Source organism: Orcinus orca, chromosome 5, assembly GCF_937001465.1.
Source record: "Orcinus orca chromosome 5, mOrcOrc1.1, whole genome shotgun sequence".
NCBI classification, from domain to species: domain Eukaryota; kingdom Metazoa; phylum Chordata; class Mammalia; order Artiodactyla; family Delphinidae; genus Orcinus; species Orcinus orca.
In genome coordinates, this window is record NC_064563.1 from 66,613,001 (window position 1) to 66,635,478 (window position 22,478).

A 22,478-nucleotide genomic window follows, 5' to 3' on the forward strand; every position below is an offset into this window, starting at 1 on the left:
CTTTCCAGGCAGGGCAGAGCTCCGTAGAGGAATTCTAAGTGGGGGCAGTAGCTAGGGGGAGGCGATGCTGCAGCTGTGGAGGCCCAGCCAGCTATTTCAGGTGCAGGGGACCGGCCCTGGGAGGCAGGCCAGGCCGGCGGGAATGGAGTTGGTCTAAGGCGGAGGTGGAGGGTTTCGGCCCGTCGGCTCAAAACCTGGCGGGGAGAGGGTCAGGGGCGCGGCTGTCGCGCGGTGCCGGCTCCGGGGCCCGCTCTGCCCCTCGCCGCGCGCTCCCGCTCTGGGGCTCTGGGGCTGCTCCCGCCGCGCCGCTCCTTAGTATTCCCCCCACGGAGCCCAGCAGCGCTGCAGAGGGGGAGGGGCGGACCCGAGGGGGTGGGGCAGGAGGCGGGCGGGGGGGACCCGGGGACCGGGGATCGGGTGAGACGGAGCTCCTCCACCGAGCCCTCCTTTCTTCCCTGGTTGGGGACTCTGCCGAGGGCGGGGGCTCGAAGGGACGATGCGGGGCCCCGAGGCCGCCTTGGGCCCAGGCGCCGCCGCTGTCAACGGCGCAAGGTGTGGCGGGCGGCCAGGGGAGGGGACGCGGTGCTGAGTGGCGTCCTGCACACCCTGCGCCGCATTCCCGGGCTGAGGGCTCAGATAAAGGGGAGGGGGCGTTCCAAGCTCCTGCTCAAGTGTCCACTTCCTACTCCCGAGGCTGCGGAATGGGGGAGGGTTCGTGGCCCGCGTCTCCTGGAGTGACCCTCTAACTTACTCCTTCACTCTAATCATTTTAGCGGGAGTCTGGGCTGGGGGCTCCGCACGAAGAGGTAAGGCATCGCCGCCTACTGGGTAGGCAGAGGGAGCGGGACAGTTGGGCGCTGAGCGCCGGGGCTGGGGCGGGGTGGGGGGTGGGGGATGGGGTGGGGGGTTGGGAGCCGCACAATGAAGGGACACTTGGTGTGTGCGCTCCAGGCTGAAGATTTCAAGGGGCGTCTGGAACTCAGCAATCGGGGTGCATAAGGTACGCTGTTGGATGTGCCCTGTGCAGCACAGGACACATACCTCCCTTCACGTGTGATCAGATCTGTACTCCCCTGCATGCACGCTATGTCCCCAAGTCACCTCCCTTACCCAGGTTCTCACGTCCTGTTACAAGATCCTCCCTGGCCCCATCTCCCAACCCACACACCATAAGAGCTTCCCACGACTGAAAAGAGGTGGGGGAAGGGATGCCGAGAAGGAAGGACAAAAGCCATCCCCCTTCCTGGAAGGCTCCTCCCCCCCAGTGCAGTCCCACCTGGGCCGCCTAACCCTGCTAACCTGTGTCTGTCTCACTGGGGGCTGGGATGAGTCCTCAGACCCAGGAGCAGTTGGGTAAAGAGGGATGAGGATAGGGCATAGGAAGGATGAGGGTACTCCGGAGGGGTCTGGCTTTCCTGCGGCCAGGTGAGGAATGAGAGGTAGCGAGGTCTTAATCTGGTTAGAGTCTTCGTTAATTAATTACACATTCCTGGGGGCAGAAAATTAGATCTCCCAAGTTAGTTCTTAAAAAGGGAAGCCAGTGGGATGGGGGCTGGGGGGAAGTGTTAGCCCTGGGGTACCGGCAGCTTCCCCTCACCTCCCTCATCCCATCTGCCCCAGAGAGGGAGTTGCAGCCCCAAATGACACATTTCGTGCCTCTCTCTGTGCCTGAACACAGAGAGTAGGGATAGGTAGAGAGAGTAAGCTGCTCTAGACTGTGCTCTGCCCCTGACAGTATCCCCCTCCTCCAGGATGGCCCCAGGGAGAGGTCCCTGGACAGCAGCTGTTGGATCTAAGTCTGGGTGGCCAGACCCTGGATTAGAAACCGGAGATCTGGGGTGACTGGGGTAGTGCAGTGGGTTCGGCTGCAGATTTAGAGTATAGGCAGACCTGGGGTCAAAGCCCAGCTTCCTAGTCTTTGATCTTGGGCAGGTTGACCTCTGTGCCTGGATGTCCTCATCTATAAAAAGGTGTAGTAATCATTTCTACCTCATGAGATTGTTGCAAACATTAAATCAGTTAATACATGTAAAGTGTGTGCTGGGATCATAGTAAGTACTCAAAAATGTCAGCTACCATTTTTATTAGTATGACGTTTAAATAAAATATAAGAACAGATAGGAAAATTCTGAGTAGTGTTTGGTGGCATAGTGGGGGGGAAACCAAGGTACGGGGAGAAATCCACCAACCCTGTTTCAGCCATGGGGATGCTGGACATTATGCTGCAGGCTTAGCCCAGGCACTGGCCCACTTCCTGGGATAGGGCTGCTGGGGCCTGGGCGGTTTGATGGCAGTGAGGGTGAGGGTGACGAAGCTCATTAAGGGGTAGAGAATGCAGCAACTTGCCAAGGAACCGAGGGACCATGGTTTCTGCATTTCTCCCCTTAGTGCCCTGATCCTGGGTCTGTTTGGGGGTGGGGGAGGGGATTCCTTCCCTCCAATATTCATTCATTTTTCAAATATTTACTGGATATTTGCTATGTGTCGGGCATTGTGTTGGGCACTAGGATATTGTGATGAACAAGAGCAAAGACAGATGCTGCTTCAAAGAGCTTAGTCTAATAGGAACATAGATGCTCTTCAAATAATCATGCAAAGAAATGTATATAATTACAAGGCAAAGTAAATGTTATGGGTGCAGGATAAAATCACAGCTTTAGTGACCTGAGCCAGTCTAGGACAAGGCCAGGGGTCCTCTAACCAGTTATCTGATGCCCAGCAGAGGAAGCTGGGACCCCCATTACTATCCAGGTCCCTTTATTTAGCCCTTTGGTATCTGACCCTGAGTATATCTTCCCTCCCTTCCTCCTTCCCTCCTTCCCTTCCTCCCTCCATTTATTCAACATACCTTCATTGGGCTCTTCCATATGCCAGTCTGAGTGTATGGAGCTGAGGGTGTGGGGATGAACCGGTTACAGCTCCCACTTCCTCAAGGTACACACAGCTCAGAGGGGGACACTGATATATAAATCAACTAATACAACGTGGTGAGGTAAGTGCTACAGCTAGGTAAGCACCAGGGGCTGGAAGGAAGGGACCTGGGCTGGGAATTCCATCAAAGAAGGTTGCCATAGAAGGTGACTTGAATTAAGCCTTGGAGGCTGTTTGCAGTTGGCAAGAGGGAAGAAGGGAGCAGTATATGCAAAGGTCCTGTGCCAGGTAAGAGCAGGGCAGTCCAGGGGCACACAGGACATTCCAACTCAGGATGAGGAAGGAACAGGGTCATGGACAAATGACATTGACCAAGACTTCCCCTCTCCCATAATTCCTCCCCAGCTGGGCCTTCCACTTCTCACGGCCCAGAAGACTAGTCTTGGGCACCTGGTCCCAGCAGTTCTACAACTCTACTTGGGCACCCTCTCCATTGCTACTTCTGTAGCCTCTGCTCTACCTGTTCCCTGCTGCAAGGCACATTTGTCTACAAGCGTTTCCGAGCACCTGACGCCTTCTATCCCCATTCTACAGAAGAGCTCAGAGAGATGACATGGCTTGGCTGACGTCACAGAGCCAGTCAATGGCAAAGCCAAGATCTGAATCAGACCTAACCTACCCACGATTCTGTGTTCTTCCCACTACAGGACAGCTTGGAAAGGAGCCTAAGGGAACCTAGAAGTGTTTCACCTGGGCCACTTCAGAGTGACACTCTCCCCCCAAGGAGGGGGCTCTGCACACATGGGCAAGGGCTGCCTCAGCTTTCCGTCTTCAGAGAAGGGACTGGAGAGGGAGGAGGAGAGCTGGGCCCCCAGGTGCTGAAGGCCCTTGTCAGGAGTACAGTCCAGGAATGGTACAGGGTTCCACCTTGGGGGAGGGGGCGGCCTGACAGGCAAGCAGCTCTGTCCCTCCGCTTTGCCTCTCTGCCCTTCTCTGTTTCTTATTAATTATTCCTGTCTCATGGAGCAGGAATGAAAACAGACTTGGGCTCTGGCTGGAGGCCTGCTGTGACATCAGCCCGGAGGTGGCTGCCCTGACCCTGACTATTGGGGGCTGGGGAAGACCCCCTTCCCTGCTTTGTCGTGGCCTGATAGGGAGAAGGAGAAAGGCAGGAGACAACTCTCCCTGGACCTGTCTTCCTTCCCTGGGCGTTGAACTTGGGGCGAGAGAGACAGAGAGAGAGAGAGAGAGAGAGAGAGAGAGAGAGGTGGTATTTGCCTGAGGGGATCAGGAAGGGAGTGTCTGCAGGAATGTGGGGGACACTGGAGCCTGCTTTCTCCAGACACCCTGCCACTCCTTCCCCTCAGCCACCCCCAGCACTGCTCCCAGGCATTGTTCTCCCACCATCCTCTCCACTTACTTTTTTTTTTTTGCGGTACGCAGGCCTCTCACCATTGTGGCCACTCCCGTTGCGGAGCAACAGGCTCCGGACGCGCAGGCTCAGCGGCCATGGCTCACGGGCCCAGCCTCTCCGCGGCATGTGGGATCTTCCCGGACCGGGGCACGAACCCGTGTCCCCTGCATCAGCAGGCGGACTCTCAACCACTGCGCCACCAGGGAAGCCCTCCACTTACTTTTGAAGCCACCTTTGAACTCTTCCCTTGTACTACCTTCCTCCCATCCTCACCTCCCTTGACCTTTCTGAGCCTCAGATTCACAGTTAAGCTTCTTCTGGGACTTGGTACCTGGTCAACCGCTCTTCCTGGCTCCAGCCTCTTGGCTTTCACACCCAGATGCTGACCTCTCACCTCCGGTGACCTCCTCTTTCATTTCTAATTGGCCTCCATTTAGTGCAGCACATTGGGCTACACTGCAATCCTGGTTATCACTTAGCCATCTCCTCCAGATTGCACGTCTGATACGCCAGGCTCCCCCCACTTCCTCCTGTCTGCCTAGTTTCAAAATCTCTGGTCCCCAAACCCCTTTTTCTCCTCACCTGGGGGCCTTCTGAGGTGCACTTCTCTCCCTGCCCAACCTGGACTATTCCCACTCCCAAACATTCCCACCATGACCTCTCTGAGCAATCCTTTTCTTGTTTTGCTAATTTTCAATAAAATTCCCTCTGCAGCAGCTGTGCAGACTTTACACTACTCGAGCCCCCACTTGCACCTTCTTCCATTCTCACCTCCTATTTTACTAAAAGAATGCATCCTCTCAACAAACACTTAGACTTCCTCTTTGCCAGGCATGGAGCCTCAGGCAATGTAGATAAGTGAGCTGCTCTCAAGAAGCCTCCAGTCCAGGGGAGGAGAAAGACAAGTGACAGGGTGATATAGGAATATTCCAGGTGTCACTGATGGATTTTGAAGAGTGACATCATGAGCACACTGTTTTGGGACGTGGAGTGAGGCAGGTGTGGGATGGATTGGAGGACACTGAGATGGAGGCAGGTAGGCAGGGGAGGAGGCCACAGTCTGGGGGAAGGGTAATAAGGTCCTGGATGCAGATGGGGTGAGGAAGAGGTGCTGTAGAGATGGTGAGGAGAAGACAGGGTGTGAGGGATCTTGCAAAGGTAAGTAGCAACATGCTTAGTGACTGACTGGATGTGGGAGGGGAAATATAGTAGATGTCTGGGCCTGGGTGATTCTGAGGACTGGGCAGTTGGGTGTCCTTTGGCACCATTTATGGATTCAGGAGTGCAGGAAGAAGAACAGGATGTGTGAAGGAGAAAAGTAGGCTCAGTTTGAAGCTTTCAAGGAGAGATGCCCAGTAAGCCATTCAATATATCGATCTGGAGCTCAGGAGTGAGGTCTGAGCTGGAGTATCAGGCATAGGATGGAGTCCAGGGATGAAGTTCAGAGAGTGGGTAGGATTGCCCAAGAGAGTTTATAGAGAAGAGAAGAGGCTGAGGTGGGTATGTGGGGAATGTCCCCCTCATTACTCCTAGGCATCCTTCATGCCTCTCTGAGAGCTCTTCTCACATGCATTATAAGTGTTCTGCTTGTCTTCTCTGCCTGGATGTGTGCTCCTTGAAGAAGGGAACATGTCCTTATGAAGCATATTTCCCAGGAAGATGTACGTGGGTCTGGCACAAGATAGAAGCACGTTAATGCCTGAGGGATGGATGGATGATAATAGTAATGTGTTGAGGGCTTACTATGTGCCAGGCACCATTCTAAGTGCTTTACATTTAGTAATTCATTTAGTCTCCGGGACAACTCTACATTTCCAACTCTCAGTGGTAATGTACTCTTGCCATTTCCATTTTACACATGGGAAAACTTGGCTAAGAAAAGTTAAATAACTTGTCCAAGGTCACAGAACTAGTAAATGGAAGAGCCAAGATTTGAATCCAGGTAGGCTAGCTCTAGAGTTGATTCTTTTTACTCCCACACTATTCTGCTTCTCAAATAAAATCTTAGAATAAGAACAACTACTCTGATTACCATTATTGAATGCTTACTGTGCCAGGCACTGTGCTAAGAACTTGATTAAGTTATTTAATTTTTTTCTATATAAATGAGTTAACAGATAAATGTATTGATGGATGGAGTAAAATATGTATGTATGTATGTATATATGAACAAGTGGATGAATGATGGATTAATGAATGAATGAGTAGATGAGAAAGTAAATCACAGGATGGATAGAGGGATAGATGGATAAATAAGTGAATGTCTGTATGAATAAATAGTTGAATAAATGGATGACGGGTAGGTGAATGGATAGATGAATGGATATATGGATGGATGAATAGTAGATGAATGAAAGAATAGGCAACTTGGTGTATGGATGAGAGAATGCATGGATGGATGAATATGAGAAGAGATGGAAGAATAGGTGAATAGATGGTCGGATAGAAAGATAGATGGAGGGATGGAAAGATGAATGGATACAAAAGCATAGCTGAGAAGATTTTTAGGCAGATGAATGGATGAATGGATGGATGAGTAGATAAATGAATGGGTGGATGGAAATATGGATGAATGGTAGGATGAATGGATAAGACAATGGGTATATGGATGAAAGGATACATGAATGAACAGATAATTAGATGATTAGATGACTGGATGATTGGATGAATGGATGGTTGGATGGATGAGTGGATGTTTAGATGGTTGGCTGGATAAAGGAATGAATTCCTATATTTAGGGCTATAGAAGAGAATAAGAAAACCCACAAATTATAGCCTCTATCCTTTCCCCTAGATATATCTATGACTTCTCTTGGCCATTTCTTCCACATTGGTGTATGGAATCTGTCCTGTCTTACCCACCCCACACAAACCCACAACCAGACACCAAAGCTTGGTCCTAAACACCTCCCCACCCCCCAGTACAGAGACATCCTGGAATGGATTCCAGCAACCCTGATTCCTTTCCTGGTCTTCTGCTTTGATGGCCTGGGAAAGCTCCTTCCAAATAACCAGCCTAGGAAGAAGGTGAGTGGTAGAGGAGGGGCTCCTCCCTCTGTCCCCTGTGTGGTCTCTTTAATAGGCCTAACCCCAGAGCCCCAGGACACAAGCAGATGCTAGGGTTGGAAGGTTGTGATTAAAGTAGGAAACAGGCGTCACAGAAGGTGTTAGGGGCACAGTGTTAAGGGGAGAGGGGTGTTCTCTGGGGCTGGCAGGACAGCCATATCTCTTCTCAGGTAGAGAAGGGGTTTTAGGAAGTAGCGGTCAGGCAGACTGGAAGGAATGAGGCCTTGCTGAGTTAGAAGGCAGGACCCATCTCTGAAGGCATCCAATTATAAGTCCTTAGCTCTACCGCAGGGGAACTAATAGCATCCACCTCACATGGTCACTGAGAAAATGAAAAAATGAAACAAGATGAAAAGAAAGTGTGCGGCACATAGTAGACCATTAACAAATGCTTTCAAGAGGTAATAAAGTGTGAAGGTTTCATTTTTTACTTGAGGGTAGGGGTAGATAGCTAAGGCTCTCTGCTCTGCGTCCATTTAGGAAGAAGTGTTGGTTTGGGGGGACAATGATGTCATGGGTCTAGGATCCCCATGGCCTCTGGGGACCAGCACAGCCTCATGGGAACCTCCTGGAGAAGCCCTTCCCCTGCCTTCTGCCCCTTGGCAATTTCTAAGGCCTGGGCAGAAAGAAGTAGCATCGGGGTGCAGGTGGGACCGGGATCTAGCCGTGGAACCCCTGTGGAGGCCAGACCCACCCCACAGCCCCCGCTCCTGCCTCTCTGGGCCAGGCACCAGCAGGAAGGGCACCCCACTCAGTGCTGAAAAAAAAGAGTGGCTTGTTGTGGAGGATGAGTCATGGAGACCCTAGAATGGCCCTGGAAGAAAAGAGGGGCAGAGGGTTCCTCCTCTGATCCAGAAATGGGCCTTCTCCCACAGTGTGTGAGCAGGTGGGGAGCATGTGGATTAAAGGAAGCCAGAAACTGGGATTTGTACCTTTTCCCTTTCCCACTGCTCTTACTTTCACGTCTCTTGTCTCATTTCATCTCTACCATGTTGATACGTTTTCAGGTGGAAGAACAGAGGCTGGGCATCTTGCCTTGGGTTTCACGGAGGTCTCTAATATTGAACAGCTGGAATTTTGACTCTGCTGGGGGCACTTTATCCTCCTAAACTGGGCTTGTACTGGGCTTGAACACAGAATGTATGAAGGGAGGAGAAGGGAATGACTGTGTCTTGTACTCGACTTTTTTTTTTTTTAATGTATTTTCATCCCTACAGCAACCCTATGAGGTTATAAGGAACTTGTTATTGCCCCATTTTACAGATAAGGAAACTGCCTTATCTGAAGGCACGTGCCTACTGAAGGTTACAGCCTGTATTTGAACCCAGGGTATCTGACACTTGGCAAAAGTGGTACCTTAGAGAGGGGGCCTTGAAGACAGGGACCCCCACAAGGGTTGGGAGAGGAGACAAGAAGCTCCAGCAGCACAGGGAGGACTGGGGTGCTTTTCTGTTTGACTCAGCGCCAGAGCTCTGGCTTCACATGCCACTCTGTGCGGGGAGCCTAGTTCTTCTGTGTGTGCAAAACGAAGTTGCTGGGGCTTCCCTGGTGGCACAGTGGTTAAAAATCCGCATGCCAATGCAGGGGACACGGGTTCGAGCCCTGGTCCGGGAAGATCCCACATGCCGTGGAGCAACTAAGCCCGTGCGCCATAACTACTGAGCGTGCGCTCTAGAGCCCGCAAGCCACAACTACTGAAGCCTGTGCGCCTAGAGCCCATGCTCTGCAACAAGAGAAGCCACCGCAATGAGAAGCCCTCGCGCCGCAACGAAGAGTAGCCCCCGCTCGCCGCAACTAGAGAAAGGCTGCATGCAGCAACAAAGACCAAACACAGCCAAAAATAAATAAATAAATAAGTAAATAAAACGAAGTCTCTGAATCTGTGCCAACCCAGCCCCCACCCGAGGGCTCAGGAAATGACATACCTGAACTGCAGAACAGATTGTTGGACCCATCTCTAGGATCACCTCCCAGGAGAGGAGTTTGCAGATGGTGGCTCAGCGGTCCCTAAGAGGGAGGAGGGCCAGGTGTCCTGGGCTGAAGAGTGCCCTCCAGGTTGACCCAGACCCAGCAGTGTGGGGTGGCGGACACTGGCCAGGGCTCAAGTCCTGCTGTGTGATCTTAGACAAGTTACTAAATATCTCTGGGCTTCATACTCCTTGTTTGTAAACAAGGGTAGAAATTTTCTTCTGCCTACCTTCTGGGCATAGGGCCTGGAGGGAGAGACCTTTTCCACCGTGCAGGTCTGACTTTGGGTCAGAACACAGTCTTAGGAAAGAGGTGGGGGAACGGATCTCTGCCTGATCTTGCTGTTGGTAAGGAGTGTTAGGAAGCATGAGACAGCACCCCGGGGGCTGCCTGTAATTTTTTCACAAGTCTGGCTGTGCACAGGGACAGCTTCCTCTTGATACCCTTGCTGTGGTATCTGAACAGAGTCTTCCTGCTCCAGGGGACTAAAGAATGTGTCGGAGGCAGGCGGGGGCGGCTGGTAGGATGGGGATTTGTTCTAGTCTGGCAGCTAAACTCTACTGAGGGCAGGGCTGGGCTCTGGGCTCAGCTCTAGAACATCATCTGCTCCTGTGGCAGGTGGGGTGACCGAGGCCCCAGAAAGGACAGACAGCAGAGCCCAAGCCCCCACATTCTCAGACCTGAGACAGAGCTCTGAGTGGCCAGCCTGCAGGGCCTCTCTTTTGGGGTCGCAGGTTGCGTGGAGGCCGGGAGTGCCGGGGGCGGGGCCGGGGGTGGTGGTGGCCGGCATCACTCTGAGTGACGGGGGTGGAGGGTCATCCCTTCTCCTTCCACACCAGCCTTGGCTGGGGCAGCAGCTCAGGCAGAGGCAGGCTGGGGGAGGGGAGGGCAGAGCTTTGCAAAGGAGGAGGGAATTCTGGTTGGAAATCATTCAAATGAGGCTATGAAACCAGAACCCTGTCTCAGAACAAATTGGCCAGATTTGGCCTGAGGGGAAGGGGGGTTACTAGGGGGGTGGAGGAGGTTGGGCCCTGGCTGAGGGGGGAGGGGCTGGACAGGACTCCCACGTGTGTTCCCAGGAGGAGCCCAGGCCTGGGCTGTCATGGGTGGAAGGGGGCAGCCATCCCCTGGGCTGCCTGCTGTGCTACAGGAGGGAGAAGCCAGGTGCCCAGGCACCCATGTGCCCTTCCTGAAGGGGACGGGGCCAGGCCATCGTTGACTCCCCTAGGCCTGCCCAGCTGTGACCCTGCCCCATCCCTCCCCCCGTCTCTGTTCCTGTTCTACTTCTGAAGCAGAGGAGCCCCTGTGACTCCCCATCTTACCAAGTATTCATTGAAAATTTCCGTTTCCCTTTTAAGTCTCCGGCTCTGTACTAAGCCTGAGGGTTCAAGGATGAACTTGGCTGAGGGCCCTCAGCGACTGGGGAGGAGTCGATTGCCAAGGCTCTGAGGTGTGACTTGAAGATGGGTCCTCGTTCCCTGTCCTAGCTGCGGAGGTGTCTTGGGGCTGGCCCTCACGGGGCAGAACTGCCCTGGGCAGCCTGGGGAGGGCCTCTCCTCCCCAGTCAGAGCCAGGACTAGGCCTTGCTCTGAAATAAGGGGAGGGGTGAGCAATGGGGGGTTCACTGCGGGGCCAGGCAGGGGCACACACAGCAGAGGAAAACCAAGGCCTTCAGAGACTCATCAAAGGAGCTGCTGTGTGAAAGAGGCAACCTTGAAGGGGTCACCGGGTTCACACCGCCTGGAGAGGCATTAAGGCCTTTTCTGATGGGGGTGGGGTGGGGGAGCGGCTAGGGGACGGGCTAAGGGAGGGAGTGGCCAGCGGGACAGCAGGTCGCTGGCTCCTCCAGCGCCAGCTTCCTGTCCTGCTGGCTGGCCAGCTGTGGGCAGAGCTCCAGGGAGCACTTTTCCTTTTTTTTTTTTAACATATTTATTTTTGGCTGCCTCGGGTCTTCGTTGCTGCGCGCGGGCTTTCTCTAGTTGTGGCGAGCAGAGGCTACTCTTCTCGTTGTGGTGTGCGGGCTTCTCATCGCGGTGGCTTCTCTTGTGGAGCACAGGCTCTAGGCACACGGGCTTCAGTAGTAGTGGCTCGCGGGCTCTAGGGCGCAGGCTCAGTAGTTGTGGCGCGCGGGCTTAGTTGCTCTGCGGCATGCGGGGTCTTCCCGGACCAGGGCTCGAACCTGTGTCCCCTGCATTGGCAGGCAGATTCTTAACCACTGCGCCACCAGGGAAGCCCGAGGAAATACTTTTCTAGGGAGAAGTTCTGTCAGTCTGCCTGTCGTGGTCTGGGTGTCTGGACCCCTTCTCCAGCAGGAAACAATGTTCCTCAGGCACCCCACTCCCATACCTCCTGGTCTAGATTCAAGGGCCAGAATCAAGTCTGGGATCGGGATGGAAGGAGGACGCAGACCCAGGCCACGACTCCAGCCCCCTTTCGGCCCTGACCCTTCCCTACCCTGATCCCCGCTCTGGGCTCTGCCTGCTGGCTGCTCCTCTGACACTATCCCCATCGTGCAGGCTTCTGCCTTTGTCATACCTTTTGTCCTCTATCTCCTTCCTCCCTGTGACTCAAGTCCCACCCTGTAGAGAGGAAACCAGAGACTGATCGGGACCCCCCCTTCCCACTCCTACCTGAGCCCACTAACCTTCTGGAGACCTTGCTCCCCACCCACCTCCAGTGTGGGTGTGTCGGACACCTCTCTGCCCTGCCTGCCCCCTCCCAGAGCCAACAGAGGCTCCCAGACTCCTTTCTGCTTTGCCCTCAGTGTAGATTCCCAGGGTCTTCACGGACCTGCCCCATCAGAGTGCAGGACGTGTTCACCACTCTTGACACGCGCCACCCGACCTCAGCGAGCTCTCAGAATTCTGTTTGCCCCCCAGCCCAGTGTGGACTTCCAGAGTCCTCCTCTGTGTACTCCCCAGTGGCAGCCCTTGAAGAAAGGCACTTCTGAGGGAATGAAGGGGGGCGGAGGGCAGCCACGGCTCAGGATGGGAGGGGCCTCGGCTTCTGGCCCCTCCTTGGGGACCCGGCTGGGCCCAGACCGCTCTTCTCAACTCCCCCTCTCAACTGAGGGGGCCTGTGCAGCGGCGGTGCGCGAGCTAGAGGGGGATGGGAGGGGCAGGGGAGGTAGGGGAACCGGTCTTGTGTTGTTCTTGGCCTGGAGCCCCCAGCCCCAGGGAAATCCTGACTCTGTGGAAAACTGAGCAGGCAGTCGGGCGGGGGGGAGGAGTTGGAAGAGGAAGAGGAGGAGAAGGGGGAGGAGGACCAAGGGCTCAGGGTGAGGGGGGGTTAGGGGCTCGTCTCATAAATCAATCCCACCAGCTCTCAGGCCTGACAAAAACCAGAGACCCAGGGTCCCTTGGGGGCTGGGGCCAGGGAGCGGGGAGCAAGCCATCCGCTGGGGTGGATGGTGGGGGAGGAAAGGCTGAAATGAGGGGCAGTATCTTGCTCAGAGGGCCCTGTCTCAAGACCCCCCAAACAACAGGTGTGTGTGCGGGGGGGTGGTCTAAGAAAACGACTTACAACCACAGAAGCTGAACCAGGGTGGATGTGACAGATTGATGGGGGTGGGAGTTTCCCTCTGGTCAGCAGTTCAGAACACTTTAATTGCCCTGAAGCCTGGCCTGGTTCAACTCCCGAGGAACTGTGTGATCGCAGACAAGTGTTTCACCTCTCCAGGCCCCTCACTCTCCGCAGATGTGAGAGGGTGTGTGATGGGCATGGCAAGGGGTCTGGCAACCCCTGATACTACGCTCTGGCCCTTCTCGGTGCTGTAGAGCAGAGGAAAGAATACTGCTCTGGACAACAGTTAAGAGTCAAGGTTCTGCTGTGTAATAACCAGCCTTGGGCTGGACACAGCCTCTCAGATCCTCAGTCTCTGTATCTATCAAATGGGCGTAGTAATGCTCCCTGGCAGGGCCGTTATGCCAGGGAGTGAGACAACGTATGTTAAGTGCTTGGCATGGCAGATTCTTAGTTAAAAGCCGTTGTTTATTTTGTGTCCACCTCTTGGGTGTCTGCAAGTCTCAGCCTTCCAAGGATCACCTCTTCCCTTTAATGCTCAAGTATTCATAATAATCGAGTGGCCCAAGCTCCCAAACCAGCAACACAGGAAACCCTCACAGCCCACCCCGTCAGTATTTCCAAGGACGCCTGAGATGTCTGTGCTTCTCCTCCCCGCTGCTGCGGTGGCTGGTGTCTTCCTGCATCGTTGCCCCACTCAGGACACAGGAACTCTGGGCTGTGCCTCGTGGGCCATAAACCAAGGTCTAGGCTGTGGCAGGAGGATGCCGCCAGCACCGTGCAGCCAAGCACGTTCACTTGAATATCAGCCGCTGCTGTCCTAACCCCTAGTCTTGCTGGCCCCTGGCCTCTTCCTGCAAAAGTCCAACAGCGCCATTTTCTCAGCCCTTCCCCTCCAGGTACTCCTCTCAGTGTCCTGTTCCTGCCCCTCACTCCATCCCCCTTCAGGTTCCTGCGGCTATTGACAGAGCCCCTGAGGACCTCTTTTGGGCTGCCCTCCAGTCCCTGCTGGACCTGGGCCTCACCCGGTTCAACCAGATCCCCGTTATGATACATGAAGACATTTCAACCAGCAAAAGGGCCGACTTTCGAGGTATTGTATGTGCCTCTGTGAGAGTGCTGAGGGGCAGCATATATGATTATTTCCCAGGAAAATAACTTTGACCAACCCACCTTCTGCTCTCAGCTCCCCTCCCCACTCCCAGGCTTACCTTCCTCTCCAGGTGGCAGGGCCCTTTCTTCGAGGAGAACCCGTAGAGTGTGTAGGGAGTGGGGAAGCAATGGCCCAGGCCACTCCAGGTCCCTACTCTGGAGTCTGAACAGACCCGCTGGGCTGGGCCAAGCCCAGGGCTCAGCCTGGGGAGAACTGGGATGGGCGAGGGGTTCCCCTTTCCCAGGAGGCCCTGCTTTCCTCTGGGATTTCATACCCTGCTTCAGCCCCAAGGGTCTGTTCCCCAAGATGAGGAGGACAATGGAATCAGAGGCCTAAGAAGGCCTAGATTTTGCTGGGTGGCTCTTGTGGGGACCAAACCTCTGTTGTCTGAAGGTGTGGGCTCCCCATGGGGAAGGAAGCGTGAGAAGCCTGGAGGCGAGGGGATGGCTTACAGGCTCTCAGAGGGAACCTTTACAAACCTGTCTTCTCCACCAGAGGACGGGGCCAGTGCACGCACACTGGGGGAGCACTTTGGCCCTCTGGGCCCAGTGCTCTTGCAAGGCCTCATCTTCACTTGGGTCACCCCAGGACTGTGAGGAGTCCAGCCAGGTCAGCTGGGAATGTCCAGAGAGACCACTTCTCAGACAGCAGGGTACGCACTCTGCAACCTCCATGACCAGCGGGCAACCAGCCTCTGCTTGACCACCCCCAAGGACGGGGCAATCACTGCCTCACAAGACAACCCCTTCTAAGTTGGGTAGTTGGGATGATTGAAAAGTTAGAAATGGAGAATCCAAACCTTCATTGCTGGTCTCTCTGTGGAAGTGAAGAGGGGTCGGGGAGCGCAGCTGTGGATTCTCCATGAGGGAGGGAGGTAAGGAGGCTGCCTGTTTAGGGTGAGGCCCAGATCCTGGGGAAAAGGCTTAGGCCTGGGAAGTAAGGGACAGACAGGGTTTGAGACTTTGCTCTTGCAATAACTAACTGTATGGCCTTGAGGAAGTCCCTCCGTTTCCTGGGCCTCAGTTTCCATAACTGTAAACCCTATGGGCTGGGCCTGGGGACTTCTAAGGGCTCTGCCCCTGGCGACGGATGCTCTTCCGTGAGTCTATGAATAGCTGGCAAAGAGGGATCAGGTCTTGGTCCATGGGGGCTGGGCTGGCACAAGATGCTCAGAGAATGGGCCCTGTGTGGGACGGGACAAGGTTCCCTTTCATTTCGTGAGGCCTCTGGCAGCAGCCCAGGGCCCACAGACTCTCCCTCCCGCCAAGGTCAACCTGACCCTGACCTGGGGGGCACAACTGCCCGGGGCAATTGAGGTCAGGAGCTGGTGACTTGGGAGAAGGAGCCCAGTGCAGAGGTTCAGACTCCTGTTTTCTGGCTGAGGTGAGGGTCTGAGCAACTGTAGTTTTGTGTGTCTAGAGTTCCTGACAGTGACCCAGGGCTCCACTCCACCCCCACTGCAGTCTTGGTGGTCCCTGGAAAGACCTCTACTGGCCTTGGCATCAGACAAGCTTGGTGTGGAATCCAGATCTGCCCTTACTAGCCCAGTGACCTTAGGCAAGTCACTGCCCCTCCTCATCTAGAAGTTTGGGCCTCAAATTCTACCTTGCACAGTTGCTGGGGAGATAAGGCACAAGAGCAAGCATCATGCCCGTCCATGGCTGTGATTATCATTACCAGAGGCCTAGCTAAGCAGGGAAGCTGACAAGGAACCAGGAACAGACTGGACTCTCATCCTGCGATCTCAGCCCTCTGTCTCGTGGTCTGTTTGTCCATCAGGGCATTGGGGCCTTCCAATTCTCAGGCCCTACAATCTTCACAATTTAAAGGAGTCAAAACAAACCCTTCACTCTATTTATGCCGAGAGGGAACAAGCTCCTGGCCGGGCCTAATGGATTCCAGGTGTGCCCTGTGCCCTGCAGCCGCTGAAGCAGCTGCGGTGGCTTTGGCTGTGACTCTGCCCCACTGACTGGGAGCGCTCAACTGGGCCAGACCTTTCCAGCCTGGCCCTCCAGCCTGTGAAGAGTATAGAGCTGGGCCAGGCCCTACCCAGTACAGTGGCAGAGTCCGCCTTGTGCTCAGAGAGCCTGGGGTTCAGAGCCAGGAGGTGCCGTCCCCCGCAGCATACATGGGCCTCTTCCAGACTCTGCCTCCCCACCCCTCCCCAGGTACCCCAGTCAATGCTGAGCACCCACTGTGTGTCCTGCCTTGACCTCAAGAGGTTCTGGGGTTGCTGAGATGATTTTCACAGACCTCTGAAGCTCCTTCTCACAGGAGGTCGACCATGGGAGTGACCTCCCAGAGAGGCTCGGGGAACCAGGTGGGAGCCCAGGGGGCATGAGTGAGGTTTCTTTCATTACCATATATTAATTATCATGTTATACAATCAGAGTGACAGCTGCCATTTATTAATGGTGAACCACGGGGCCAGGCACTATATTCGGTGCTTTCCCTGCATGAGCTCATTAAATCCTCACAGCCATACATGGCTAGGCTCTTGCCCTCTCCAAGAACAGAGAGGGGACAGGAGGCTCAAGGGTCCCAAGAGACTTGCCTGAGGTCACAAGGTCAGGAACCGGCTGAAGTGGGGTTTGAGGCCAAGGCTGTCTGACCTCAACGCAGGGCCTGTCCAGCTCTACTGCACTTTACACAGACCCTTCCCTGAAGAGTCAGGGAGAGTGCCAGAGTGCACACTGTGCACTGTGTGAGTGTGCACGGGAGGACCTGGTTAGAAGGCAGAGCAGGGAGGGATTTCTCCCTGGAGTGATGCCCGAGGCTCATACTCCCATCAGCTGGGCACACTGTCCCCTCCTCCAGACCCAGCCCACCCCTGCCCCCAGCTTCCTTACCACCTCTGGACTGGGCATCCCCTCAGTTCTGAGCAGGGTGGCAGAGGGGGCTGTCGGCATCGGGGCCACCATCTAATCATTCCACTACCACCCATATCAGCTGGGCCCTCGGGGACAGACTGGGTGGTCACTGCATGGGGGAGGACTGGAGACCCACCCTAGAATTGCAGGTAGTGTGTGGGCATGATTGCCTCAGCCCTCCTGTTTGGGTAATTATTAGTAATAATCATTTTTAGTCTCTACTGTCTCAATAATCATCCCATACGTACAGACCTCTTATTGTTATAACTTCTCAAAACACCCCGTACTTTCCCTCCTAACACCAATTTGTCATTATAAGTTGATTTACGTATCTGTTTGGTTAATTCTGCCTTACCACTAGACTGCAAGCTCCAAAAAGGCAGTCTGCTTTCTGCTGTATCCCCAGTGCCCGGCACAGTGTTGACACATAGTCCTTACTTAACAAATTTTTGTTGAATGTATTTATGGATGAGTGAGTGAAATGGAGTCTGTGGGAAGCAAAGAAGAGGTGGGGTAGGGCCACGGAAGGAGGCTGGGAAGGGGGAGAGGTACGAGGTTGAAGCTTTTGGAGTCTATGAAGCTGAGCGGGATGGCACTGATGGTGCCCCCTGAGAAGCCACGTGTGGCTCTGGGATGGGGCAGCTAAGTTCTAGGGCCTCTTCATCTGCCTGGACCCGAACTGTGGCCTGCCGCCCCTCCCCCTCCCCCCCTCTACCCCCACCCCCTTTCCCAGCAGGAAATTAGAGGGAACCTGTGGATTAAAGCCCCTCTTGCCTCTCCAGACCCTCACAACCGAGAAGGGCCACCAGCCAATTTTTTTCTCCCTCCCACTGACATTCAAAAGGGAATTCTCGTAGGACCTCAGTATTTGGGCCACTCAGGAAGGCCATGGAGAGCCGATCTAGACTTATATTGCAGGAAGGGACTTTTCCCAGCCTGTGTCCCCTTCCTTTTGTGTCTCTAGAGCTGTTGAGCTCAAGACACCCTCTCCATCCCTCAATCCCCACTCCTTCGCCCCAATATACTGGGTGTGTGGAAAGGGAAGTTGTTAGGAAGATCTGGGTTCAAAATCAGCTCTAGCAAGTTCTAGATGGGAGAACTTGGGCACCCTTAGCTTCTACAAGCTTCAGTTTCCTCATCCCTAGAATGGAGATGATAATCTCCACCTTGTAGTGTTGCTGAAGAGCTAAACAAGATCGTGTGTGCAGGGCGGTTCCAGTGTGGGACACCAAGTAGGCACTCAGCAAAGGGCAATTCCCGGACTCGAATTCCTGCTCTGCCACCAACTAGCCGTGTGATCTTGGGGAGGACACATCACCTCTCCGGGGCTCAGCTTCATCTGTCAAAGAAGAGCATTGGATCAGATCATCTGAAGGCCCCTTCCAGCTCTGACTTGCTTGATTCTCTTCTGAGCAGGGAGCCCCACCCCTGGGGCAGGGGCAACAGGAGCGTTCTTTCAGCTCAGATTCAACCCACGCACACGCTTGCCCACTTGCCCGGCCCCATCCTGCACATTTAGCCTGTAGCTGTTGCCACACTGGCCGCGCCTCCGACACCAGGCTGTTCCCCCACCCTACCTCACCTGCCAGGGCCACAGGTGGTGGCTCTGTTCTTCCGGCACTGCAGGAGCCTGGGAGGACAGAGGAAGAGGATGGGAGAGAAGAGGGAAGGGTAAAGGGGCTGGAGGAGAGTAGTGAGGGCTAAGGGCAGGGCAGGGCCTTGAACCCTGTGGAATTATTTCCAGCCCTGCAGCTTTCTAGCGGTGTGTGTCCTTGGGCAAGTGGCTTTAACGTCTCAGAAGCTTCTTTCCTTATTTATGAACTAATAATAATAACAATTTTCGGATTGCTGTGAAGATTAAATGAAGAATATATGTCAAGTGTCTGGCATTCTGGAGTTCTGTTCTCCGGAGGCGGGAGGAACATGCATCCTTCCCTCAGTCCCCGAAGACGGGGAAGTTCCACGAAGGCACCGTGGGGACTCTGGGGCGACTCCCCCGCGGGCCTGCGCACCTCACGCCGCAGTCGGAGCGCCCTCCCCCGCGGCTGGCAGCCTGGCTTCCTAGGCCGGGGAGCCCCGCCCACGGCGCAGGGGGGAGGCTGCGGCCCGAGCCAGCCGCCCGCCCCCACCCGCACCGCCTCTGCCTCCGCGCTAGCGTCTTTGATCTGCAACCTTCAGGGGGATTAAGAGCCTGAGAGACCCTCTCCCCGGGGTCCCCCGCTCCCCGCCGCCCTCCCTCCGGGCTGACCTCCCAGTCGGCGGCCCGGGCTGGGGGCTGGCTCCTCCGCCGGTGGTCCCCGCTCCTGCCCGCCGCGCCTCCGGGCAGGCCACTGGGATTACAGGGGCAGCGGCCGCGGCGGGCAGCTTCCGGGAGTCCCGGGGGCTGGGGTCCTGGCGGGGGGGCGGGACGAGGGGAGTGGGCTGGGGGCAGGGTGGGTGCGGGCCCGGGCGCCTCCCGGCCATTTTGGCCGGGGAATCTGTGTAAAGTGTTTAAAAAGAAAAACTCTCCGGAGGAGGACGTAACCTTTTCTTAACATCTGGGGCTCAATTAGCTAATGACAGCAAAGCCTTCTCCGGTGTCGCTGACCCTTGGGCAGCAGCCCCGCTCCCCCACCCCCGCTATTTATACAGCTGCGGCCCCTCGCTGGGACGCGGGGCAGGGGGCTTGGCTGGGTTATCTCGGCGGAGATCCGCCGCCCACTCCAAAAAAGAGAGAGAAAAGGCTTAGCACACGGTCCCAGCCACCGGCCCCGCAGCCCTCCTCGTCGCCGCTCACTCCCCTCCCTCTCCCCGCTCTTGGCGCTGCCTCCGCCTTCCTCCCCTTGGCCTTCTCGGCTCTCCCTCTCGTCCCCTCACACCGTCTTCTCTCTTTCCCTTCTCCTCCTGCCCTTTTCTCTTTTCTTGTTGCCTCTCCCTTTCTCCTCTTTCTTCCCTTTGTCTCCACTCTCTGCTTTGCCTTTTCTGCCCATCTTTCTCACTCCTCCACTCTCTCACCCTCTGCTCTGTCTCTTCCCTTTCGTGTCCACCATCCCCTTGCCTGGTTGTCTGTCTCTCTTTTCTCCCCTCTTTCTCTGTCTTTTCTCTCTCTCCCCAGCGGCTTCCCCTCTCTTTCTAACTCTGAATAGCTCCCTTGTTCCCCTCAGGGTTCCTGTCTCTCCCTCTTATTCTAGTGCTTCCTCCCCACCTTTGTCTGTCCCTGTCTCAATCTCTGAATGCCTCTCTGTCTGTCCTCCCAGAGGTGCGTCCTGCCCTGGCTGCCAGGCAGATACCCCCAAGGGAGGCAGGCCTAGTGCTGGGCCACCTCTGGGCCAAGCATCCTTCCCACTGCAGAGCTGGGCAGGCCTGGGGCTGAGCGCTTGAAGACCTACCCGGATCCCCAGTGTGGGAGGACTGTGTTTAAGGCACCACCTCTTCGTGGTTAGAGCCAGAGGGGATCCCTAGTGGCTTCCCAAGACGCCCTGCCACTCCAGCTCCTGGAATCTCACCTTCCCTGACACTTGCTCACTGCCACCCCACCCCAAACCCCTGCTTGGTATTTTGAATCCAGATGCAAGTGCAGACACACGCTTTCCTCTTCGTCTTCCTTCAGCGCAGTTAAAACAGGCAGGAATCTTTTTAAAAAAATTCACCAATACTAAGAAAAAAAGTGCAGAAACTATAAATAGCACAAAATAGTCCCGTCCAGAGGCGGTGTAGGGTAGCAAAGAAAACAGGACTTGGAATTAGAGAAGCTGGGTTCAACTTGGAACTCCATTATTTAAACAATTCTGTAATCCTGGGGGCATCACTTGAGCCTCAGTTCCCTCACCTGTAAAATGGGGATAATAATAGTTATTAAACAATAATGAAATTCATTGCCTATAAGCCTGCCTATAGTAAGTGCAAGGCGAAGTTCTTTCCGTTAGGACATTTGCTTTTTATTTTCCTGGAGAAAATCTTGCAGTCTATTTTTCCAGGAGAGCGCCATTATCCAGAATTCAGCCTCTACCTCTTCCTCTTCCAAATATACTTGAAACTCTCGCACCCCTTGGAGACTCCTCTAAATGAGAGAAGACTTCAGATTCATTTCACTGAAAAGCTCAGGTGGATAACGTTTGCAAACAATGGGGGTGGGCGGAGTTCCCAGAGTTCCTGTAGCCCTAGGGTTGATGCCGCGTAGGACCCTCGGCTTACTGCGTCCTGGGCACTGCGGCGCGTGCTTCGCATACAGGATCATGAATCCCCACGAGAACCAGCAGAGAAGGGTACTGTTACCCCTTTTTACATCCGGGGAAACGGAGAAGCAGTTGTCCAAGTACCACTGCTATCTCGGAGAAAAAACTAGACTGGACCCCAGGGGTCTCGCCTCTAGAACCCAAGGGGGGGGCTCTCCCGACCGGTAAGAGGTATAAGAGGGAGAGGTGCGGGGACACTTTCGGCAGCCGGAGCGGGGCAGAGGAGGGGCACAGCTGGCACTCGTTCTGGGAGGCATTGGTAGGTGGGCTCCACTCTCCGACCCGGAGCCGGCCTACCCTGTGTGCAGGCGGTAGGGTGGGGGGACGCAGGGAGGGGTGCTGAGCCCTGGCCGCCGCCGCTGCGCCCGCGCCGCCCCCAGGACTGGCTCCCAGTGCGCCCGGCTCGCTGCCGGCACCGGATGGAGAGTCCTGAGAAGGCTTAATTTGCAGGAAGACATTCTCATCAGATCTCGTCTCCGGCAGCGGACCGCTGCTGCCGGGGGTCGGACTGGGCTCCTCCCAGCACCCCTCCCCCGGGCCCTGGCCGGGCGCGAAACAGAGATGGTGGCAGCAGTAACTGGAGCCCCGGCGCCGGGCCGGCCGCGAGGGGCCGAGGCCTTTGAGAGCTTGGCTGCCTCTTGCCAAGGTCAATCAAACCCTCCCACGCTCGGGAGGCGCGCGCTGGGTGCGCTCGGCGGCGAGGGGCGAAGGGCTAGAGGTGGGGGGCCCGAGCGGGCCGGCCAGCGTAGGGCAGGGGCCCGGCCTCTGCGGATGCTTCCCGGGCCCGGGGGAGGATGGCGTGGAGGTGCGCGGGCCAGAGGCTGGGACCCACGCAGCGGGGTCTGACCCACCCTGGCGGAAATGGAGACTAATTACGGACGTTTTAATTCAAATATGCACCTGGCTGAGCTTTTTTTTTTTTTTTTTTTTAGGGCGGAGAAAGGGTGTAGGGTAGACGGGAAGAAGTTCCGGAGAGAGGAAAGTTCCGGAAGCGCTTGATTCCATGATAAAGGCTATAGGGCTCTACTCACCCGCTGTGTGGCCTTGGGGAAGTTACTTGGCGATGTTGTTGGGCGTCAGTTTTCTACTCTGAAAAAGGGGGAACACGGGTCAAATTTATTCCCAAGCTGGGTCACTCTGTCAGCGACAGGTTGGAAGTCCAGCCCTCAGGTTTCTGTCGGAGGATGGAGAGGGGACGGGCTGCAGGAGGTGTGAGGTGTGTGTCAGCGGGCAGAATCCTGGGCGTTGCAGAGCATCTGGAGTCGCAGAAACCAGGAGCACGTTTCCAAGGACCTGTGGCTAACTGTCCCCACTGTTGACCAGAAGTCAAAGTGAGGGACCCGGGGAAGGAGACTGAGCAAAGGTCCCCGGATTGATGGCGGGAGGGTCAGAAGGAGGCG